Source organism: Canis lupus, chromosome 5 (genome assembly GCF_048164855.1).
Source record: "Canis lupus baileyi chromosome 5, mCanLup2.hap1, whole genome shotgun sequence".
Taxonomy (NCBI): Eukaryota; Metazoa; Chordata; class Mammalia; order Carnivora; family Canidae; genus Canis; species Canis lupus.
This window is the reverse complement of record NC_132842.1, coordinates 13,098,668-13,107,431: the sequence shown is the minus strand read 5'-3', so window position 1 is coordinate 13,107,431 and position 8,764 is coordinate 13,098,668. Positions and strand designations below refer to the sequence as shown.

Genomic DNA, 8,764 nt, shown 5'->3' with positions numbered 1-8,764 from the left:
TTGGCAGTCCACTTTGTGAGGAATTGAACTTCTGGGTCAGATGTTCTAGTTTGACTTAACCTGGTACATATTTTTTAAGCCCCTAGTAGGTGCCAAGGCTGGCAGTGGAGAGAAATCTGAAAGATTCAGGTTGTGATTAAGGTGGGATTCAGGGACTGGGTAAGGGAAGGAAGGACCCAGATATGCACTGGGGCAAGATGGTGCTTGCTGCCTTTCATAGGCTGGATCTCTCCTTCCTGAGTCCCAGCATCATTTCTCTTTTTGAACTCAGTAAGATACCCTAGTGTCCTTGAATAACCTTTTTGCTTTAGCTAATGTAAGTTGGGGACCTATCACTCCAACCAAAAGAATCCCGACTAAACCAGTACCATTGTTTACTCTCATTAATAATCTCATTGGGGCATCTGGGTGGCTCAGTCAGTTAAGTGTCTGCCTTGGGCTCAGGTCATGATCTCAGGGTCCTGGGATGGAGCCCAAGTTCAGCTCCCTGCTCTGCGGGGAGTCTGCTTCCCCCTCTCCTTCTGCCCCTCCCCCCACTTGTGTTTTCTCTCTTGCTCCGCTCTCTCAAATAAATAGGTAAAAAAATCTTAATTAAAAAAAAAAAGAATTATTCTATCTTCTAAACTACTTTACTCTCCTTCCCCCTTCTACTCCTCTCCATTCCCCAGGGATTCTCAACAAAGGCTGTGACTCAAAGACACTTGAGACAAAGATTTATTCATCAATTTAGTGGAAAAGGCAGCAAGGTATTTGCACAAGTAAAGAAAATAATTGTGTGATTTTTTTAACATTTCAAATCTGTGTTGCTAGTAGACACAATCTCAGTGATGTCCCTTAGTTCTCAAACTTGAAGAATTTAAGAATGTGCTTTTATATCCTCACCTCTCAGCTATTTTATATTTCAACATCTGTCACATTCAAGTTGATCCCATTAATTTATAGCAGTGAATTAAAAAATTTTAAGTGATCATAGTTTTATCTCTTTCTTTATTCTTTATGGTTTTATTATGTATCAAGGCCACATGCTGGCTTCTTATTCCTCACCTCCTATATTTCCCAAGGCCTTGACTATTTACTTTTATTTGCTGCTGGAGAGGAGAATATGCTACCCCATGATACACCATTTGGGCATATCGATTATTTTGAGTTAAAGCTGCTTAAGAAGCAACTGGTACAAGAAGGACACTCTGACCCCCATTTGTTCCCCCCCAAAAGCAGGAAAGGCCCCATCCCTGTTCTAGGAGGATAGAAGGCATCCTTGTCATCAGAGATAGGGAATTCAGGGCCAAGAAGGCTGTGTAAACAAATCTTGTTAGTTTTTCACTAATTCACTTCCCCAAGCACAAACGTCGTTGTCTGGTTGATTCCTCACAAATGTGTCACTTCTTTGTTTAAGTGTGTAAAAGCTGCCTGCTTTGGTTACGTCTGAGTCTTGAAATTTTGTGGGTTTCCCATACATATGACATTAAATTTGTTTTTCTCCTATTAATCTGTCTTATGTCGATTTAATTATTACATGCTTTTGTAAATATACTTTATTAAGAATGCAACTCACATTGTGAAGATTCGACTTCAAGGGTGCTATCCATAGGGTCAGCCCCACCTTACCAGGCTGATGGTCAAAGTAGGATCATAACTTAAACATGACCAAAACATTACCCAGCCCTTTCCGTGAAAGGCAATTAATAAAATAAAAGGAACATGCAGCTTCAAACCACCCAGAAGTGTTTGGCTGAGATCCTGATGCCCAGCTCTGCCTGTTTCCAATCCAATCACCAGCTCCTGGACCCCTGCCTTAGTTGTGATCCATATCGGTACATCTCTATCTCTTCTAAGCAGATGTTCTGCTGTGAGTCCAGGTATCACTGGAGAGCCAGTGCTAACCTGTCCATACCCGGTAGGTGCACAGTATAAGCTTCATTGAGGGTTTTGTTTCAGATTTCTCTCACCTTGTGTGCCCAGACTGCTTTTGCCTAAATGAGCTCTCCTTGCAAACTGGATTCTCAGCTTCTCTGATTCTCCTATGACATTCAATATATTGGCCTGGTTTTCTGCAGTTGCTTTGTAGTCGTCAGCCTGACATCATGAATCCCCATTGAAATTTCTTTTTTCCTTCACCTTCTTGTGGTCAACCACCCTAGCTTTTCTACATGATTGGTGAGTGGTTTTCGATCATTTATGTTCTTTATAGGCTCATTTATTCACATAGGAAGGTTGTCTCCCCAGATAACATTCTAAATTGCAGGCAGAAAGGAGGGGTCTATGTGTTCTTTGTATCTTTCTCTGACATCTTGCATGGGGCTGAGTACATTTGAGGACCAACTAAGAGGACACATCAACTGGAAGAAGTTATGGGATAGACAAAGGAATACAGAGTAACTTTCTAATTGTTAAAAAACAAAGATAGTTAGAGAGGGAAAATAGAGGAGGGGGAAACGATGGCAGTAAGAGAAAAGAGAAAAATACTCCTCTGTACCTTGACCCACTGGAATTCTTTCTCATCTGAGAGTTAATCTTGAATCTATTAAGTGCTGTGTCATACTAAACCAGATGTCTAAGGTTTGTATGTTTTCTAGTCCATTGTTGAAGGCATTTAATGAAACCCACTTTAATTTCTATGTGAGTGTTGATTGAAAAGGGCCCCCTTACACTATTCACTATGGCAAGAAGCTCCATTTGTTCCTTGAACAAGAACTGAATCATTCTATTCAGCATATGTTCTTCTCCATACACACATTTTGGTAGCAGGGTATGGGGGCATATATTAGTCTCTCAATATATCTCACCCCTGTAATACTTTTTTAAAATGCAGTGTGGCTATACAAAGTACTTTCTACTCTTATGAAATAAAAGGTAAGCATTACATCCTTAATTGTCATTAAATTCAATTTGATATCTATCACAATAAGAGTTTCTCATAAGTATAGCTATATATATTATGTAACTACAATATACTCAATATACACCTAGAGCTAATATAATCACTCTTTACCTTGTACCCATGTGTTGCCTATGGTTTCAAATATTGACATGCTAAAAATGCCAAGTGTCAGAAAAAATGCCAGGTGTCATTTCTCAAATCAGTACTGCAATTTGGAGACGATTGAAATTGATCTCTTACATCTAATATCAAAAGCAGGTAAGGGTGCCTGAGGGTCTCAGTCAGTTGAGCATCTGACTCTCGGTTTTGGCTCCGGTCAAGATCTCAGGGTCATGAGGTTGAGCCCCATGTGGGGTTCCCCACTCAGCAGAGAATCTGCATAAGACTCTCTCTCTCCCTCTACCTCCCCCTGCCCTGCTTTTGTACTCACAGTGTCTTTTTCTCTCTCTCGAATAAATAAATCTTTTTTAAAAAAGCAGGTAAGAACATTAACATACTTCTTACAAAGATGTAGTGAAAAATGGGCTGGCTTCCTCTTCATATCAATGAGAAAGCACAGGGCCCTGGCATCTATTCAGAATCCAGCTCAGTGCTCTGGATCAGAGTCAGTTATTTGTCACTGATATGGGTTTAAGGCTCATCACTATTTACCCAGGATGTTTGACACGTCCATCTCATCCAAGGAAACATTTGCAGAAATCAAAGACTTAACTTCCTTATCAAACATTCTAAGTTCTTGTCTTAATATTTTTCAATATAGTCAGATGAAGATCTTTTTACCTATTTAAGTTCATTCAACTTTCCATTTTTTATGTTTAGATAATGTTTATTTCAACGATGTATACAGATATCAAGGGCTCACACTGAAAACATGCAAGGAAAACATTGAAGAGGTGAAAATGATCAAGCTGAGGACATCATTGAATTCATCGTTAATGAAATACCTTCTTTTCCAACAGATGGGTAATAAACAGATCTGGCTCAAGGTCCGGAGGTAAGAGAAGGAAGTTGGTCAGACAGCTCTATCAGGAAGTTCATCTGCAAATAAAAAAGGTTATTTTACTAACATTCACATGTACCGGAGTATATGCTTTGGCTGTATTTGCTGAGTGTGTAGATAGATTGGGTGGAACTCTACACCTCTTACACTCAATCCCCATTGTCATCTAAAGTATAATATGTAGTCCTTAACAGAGTTTTGTGTATGACTCTAACAAGGATCCAACTCACGACTTTGAGCTTCTGGGCAGAAGGGTCTGGAGCTGTGCTGTCCCATACTGTAATCATGAACCACCTGCGGTTGTTTACACCTCAATTAAATAAAAACTTCAGTTTCCAACAGCCACATTTCACCTGTTCCATAGTCATATGTGGCTAGTGGCTAGTGACTACTGTTTTGGACAGTGCACACACTGAAGATTTCCATCATCACAGGAGGTTTTTTGGGACTGGATCCTCGATACTCAGAATTTGTGAACCAGCTGCTGTGGCCTCAGCCAAGGACCTGTTAGAAATGTGGACTGTCAGTTACCTCCAAATCCATTGAGTCATAATCTGCATTTGACTAAGACCCCCAGGTCATTTATGTACCAGGTCATTATGTCACGTTTGAAGAGCACTGGTCTAGACCAGAAGGAAACATGCCCCCAGGTTTAGAAAGAGAGAACTGCATCCATCAAAAGGTGCAGAGTGACCTCCTACCAGCATATGTCTTTGCTATGGCTCATTAAAACTAAACAACTAAGGTTGCTTCCAGACATAATGTAACAGTCGTTGTCTGCACCAGTTCCATGCATGCTGTCCTCTTGGCACCCTCATTAAAATAGCCAAATATTTATTAAGCTTGAACTCTGAACCATGCATTGTTCTAGATGCTTCATGTTTTTCTTCATGAAACTTCACAAACAACCTTCTAGGTGACTTCTATTACTTATCTTATTTTACAAATGAGGATTCTGAGATGCAAAGAATGGAAGTAGCTACTGCCTCCACAGCTGAGCTGAAATTCAACCCAGCAGTGTCCAAGCAAGGGGATCTCTTCCCGCAGTTCCTGGAAAGCTACAACTTTGGGGGGTGCTCCCCCAGTGCCCGGAGCTCCAAAGGCAGTAAGTAGTGTAGGAAGGATCCCTTGTTGTGTGCTCCTCCTCCTCCTCCTCACCTCCCCAGGAGGCACCACAGCTCAGGTTGCTGGGACCCACGTTGAGGGGAGGGCCTGGAAGAACACCATGTTTCCTTCTTATTTGTTTAGTTCATCCTATGGCTCAATATTTTCCCCAAATCCCCAGGAAGAATCGAAGAAAGATAAAGAGCTACAGTGAAACTCCTGCCAAAATCCTAATGCAACCTGTCCACCCAGGGAATGCAGGCCTCCTCTAGAACAGCAACAACAGAATCAGCCGTTTCCTGCCCAACCTAAGTGGCTCTGAGTGAGTCATCACTTTCCCTGCCCTAGCCAGGGTATGACTCCCCTAGTCCCTTACAAAGTGCTCAGGCCCGCCTGTTAAGGCTGGAGAGCCAACTATTTCAGGGTCTCCTTTGAATCTCATGAATAAAAAATGCCTGCACTTAAAATTCCAGAGTGCCCACAAACAGACCTGAAATTCACTCTGTTGGCCTCCAGCAGATACCAAACTACCCTCGTGCATTAAGCCCAACAAGAGGATTTGGTGCTTGCCAGGGGCTAGCCTGTCAGCTGGCTAAAGGGGCATATGAGTGAAGCCAGGCTGCGTCAGCACCAGCCTTGCTTGGTTATTCAAAATGTCTATTTTTGTGACACAGTGCTCAGAACCAAACGACACACCACCAAGGACACCTTTTTGTTCCTCCTCTCTAGTACTCTACTTTGCTCCTTTCAAGTAGTAAATGCTAAATTCTGGAAGGACAGAGATTGTGTATCTGTACCACCATGAGTGTCCAGCAAAGAACTCTGTATGCAGTAGGTTCTCAATAGATGTTTATTAAGGGAAGAAACGCACATGGATAAGGATTCCAACAATCACTATTACTAAGCAACAGCCGATAAGAACAGCATGATACTTTGTCATTCTCTAGGACCTTTTTCCAATGAACTTATTTTGTAAAATTTCAGATAATAAATGCATACTAGTGGGACGCCTGGGTGGCTCAGTGGTTGAGCGTCTGCCTTTGGCTCAGGTCGTGATCCTGTGGTCCTTGGTTTGACTCTTGCATCAGGCTCCCTGCAGGAAGCCTGCTTCTTTTTTTTTTTCTTTTTTTTTTTTTAATTTTTATTTATTTATGATAGTCACAGAGAGAGAGAGAGAGGCAGAGACACAGGCAGAGGGAGAAGCAGGCTCCATGCACCGGGAACCCGACGTGGGATTCGATCCCGGGTCTCCGGGATCGCGCCCTGGGCCAAAGGCAGGCGCCAAACCGCTGCGCCACCCAGGGATCCCATTCCTCTGCTTATGTCTCTGCCTCTCTGTGTCTCTCATGAATAAATAAATAAAGTCTTTAAAAGATGAATAAATCCATACTAGTCTTATTTGATAACTGGAACTGTTCGTGTTGAGTAAGGATGTAATTTGGCTACCACCAAACTGGGCAGAATAAAATCCAATCTTTCTTGTTCTCACCTTGAAGCTCTATTGACTGGGAAGACCTAGGATCTAAGAGGAAAAAAAATATCATAACTAGTCAATGGGGCCAATGATTTCCGTCCATCTGAGGGAGATCTGAGAGAAGAAAACTGGATTCTCCATGTGTCTGCAGAATTTCTTAGGGGGCAGATGCAAGGTCACAGAGGGGGGCCTCTGGCATCTGTGTGGATGGCTGTGCTTTCCTTACGGACCCTAGAAAGGAAGAAGGGCTGGGAAATGGCCTTGGAATAAACAAATGAAAAGCAGAAGCGCCCTTGGGGGGGCACATGCCAGGGCTAGGCTCCATAGCATTCATCTCTGTGTGGTTACAGCTCTTGGGCACCAGTGAGTGGGTCTAGACAAGAGCACTTATCTTAAATATTTGCGAACAACTTCATACTCACAGGGAACCGAGAGGAAATATTTTAGGGAGGAGACCATTGCATCATGCTGACTTTTGCCGCCCTTCTAGCTCTGAGTGCTGAGCCCTTTACTGCTGCCCAGCATTCTGCAAACACCCACGGTTGGCTTTTTCCTTCAGGCCAGTGATGCGGAATCAATGGATTCCTTTATGTCCAGATAGGACTCTGATCCTCCAACAGCCTCATTAAAGAATCAGTGTTTTTTGTTTTTTTTTTTTTTTAAAAAAAAAAAAAAAGAATCAGTGTTTTTGAGAGTCATTGTGTTTAGTGGGTTATTATGTAAAGACAGACTTTCCTAAAACCCTGTGGAGAAAGCCATTTGCACCATTGTCTGGAGCATGGGTGTCATCTGCACAGAGCTGGAGGAGCTGACCTCGAATCAGGTCTGTGACAGAGATAGCAGAGGACTTTCTGCCTCCAAAGGAAGGCAGGGCTTTGCATGATGACTTATAGGTGACTTGGAACTTTTATTTTGTCTATGTATTAAAAGGAGTAAGGATGTAAATGGTGGATGATAACAGCAGGAGCCATCATACATAGCACTCGACTTTTTCCAAGTCCTGAGGATTATAGCATTCACTTCCATCTTTAACCCAGGAAGAATCAGTCTCCTTCTCTGAGTCCCTATAGAACTTATCTCTACCTAAGATGAAGGAGAAAACACTGAATTTAAATCAAAAGTCCTGAGTTTGAATCCTGATCTATCACTTACTAGCTCTGGGGCCTTGAGCAAAATATTTATTCTCTGAGCCTTATTTTACTTATCTATAAAATAAAGCTAATCATAAATCTTTCTCAAAGAATCATTATATGAGATCTCAAGCAAGAAGTTAGGCTTTCAACAAATACTTGATGAGAGAATTAATATCACTGTGTCATAATTCATTGGTCATAATTCCTCAACTGGAATGTAACCTTCCTGCCATAATGGAATGGGTCTTACTCATCTCTGTATCCCTGACACCTAGCAAGTGCCCAGCCCATAATAGGTGCTGAATAAATGAATGAATGAATGAATGAATGAACCATGTAAGCCATGCCACTACTGAGGCATTGTCCTATATTGTCTCATGTTGTCAGGTGCTCTGCTGAGCTGGAGAAAGCTGGACTACCAGGTGTTGGAGAAACCAATTAAGACAACAAGTCAACAAGCAAGTAATAGTCAAGCCTTTAATCACTACCTAGTATGAACAAGAAGCTACACTGGAGAATGTGCTGATTCCTCCTGTTGATTTTCCCCATGGAACAGAACCAAGTGAGGGTCTGATGTATCAGCGCAGATGTGGACATTATCTCACTCCTGAGGGAGCCCTGAGCAAAAGGTTCCTGGAGTTTTATTGATCCTGGGCTGGGCTGGGGGTTAGGGAACAGAGGGAGGAAGACTGCCATGGAAAAGTAGTAGTGAATACTAAGTCAGCATAGAGAAAAAGTGTTTTCAAGTGTCCTCCTCTCTTCCTCTATACGGAGGTCTTGGCTGTGTCTCCCGAGGGTGGCTCTGTCATTGTATCTCCCTGGTAAAGAGACCTCCAGATGGAGGTGCCTGGGCTGGCAATGCAGACGTGTGTAAGAGCAAGGCTGGCGGGGGTGGGGTGGGGGGGGGCCTGGGTCCTTGACTGTAACTCCTGTCAGTGTGTGGGGAGGTCAGCTTCCCCCTTGAGGACTGGCAGGTGAAGCCTCTCTGATCACCGGTGCTTAGGCCTGAAAAATCACACATAGGTGTTTGGCCGAGAGCTAGACTCTTCATCCATTTATTAAGAACCGACAGGCAAAGTAGCCACAGACACAAAAGCTTTAAATGACTTGTCTAAGCTCACTTGCTATGGTAGATGCAGAGCTGGGATCAGAACAGAGTTCTTCCGATTCTC

At 42.6% G+C, this 8,764-nt stretch overlaps 1 long non-coding RNA gene across 1 annotated transcript; it reads left to right on the top strand.

Annotated features, from left to right (window-relative positions):
- Positions 1-3,557: 3,557 nt before the first annotated feature.
- LOC140632881 (uncharacterized) lies at positions 3,558-8,221 on the top strand. Its single transcript, XR_012030535.1, has 3 exons — positions 3,558-3,875; positions 4,833-4,986; positions 7,980-8,221. It is a non-coding gene; the product is annotated as an uncharacterized lncRNA (long non-coding RNA).
- The last annotated feature ends 543 nt before the right edge of the window (positions 8,222-8,764 follow it).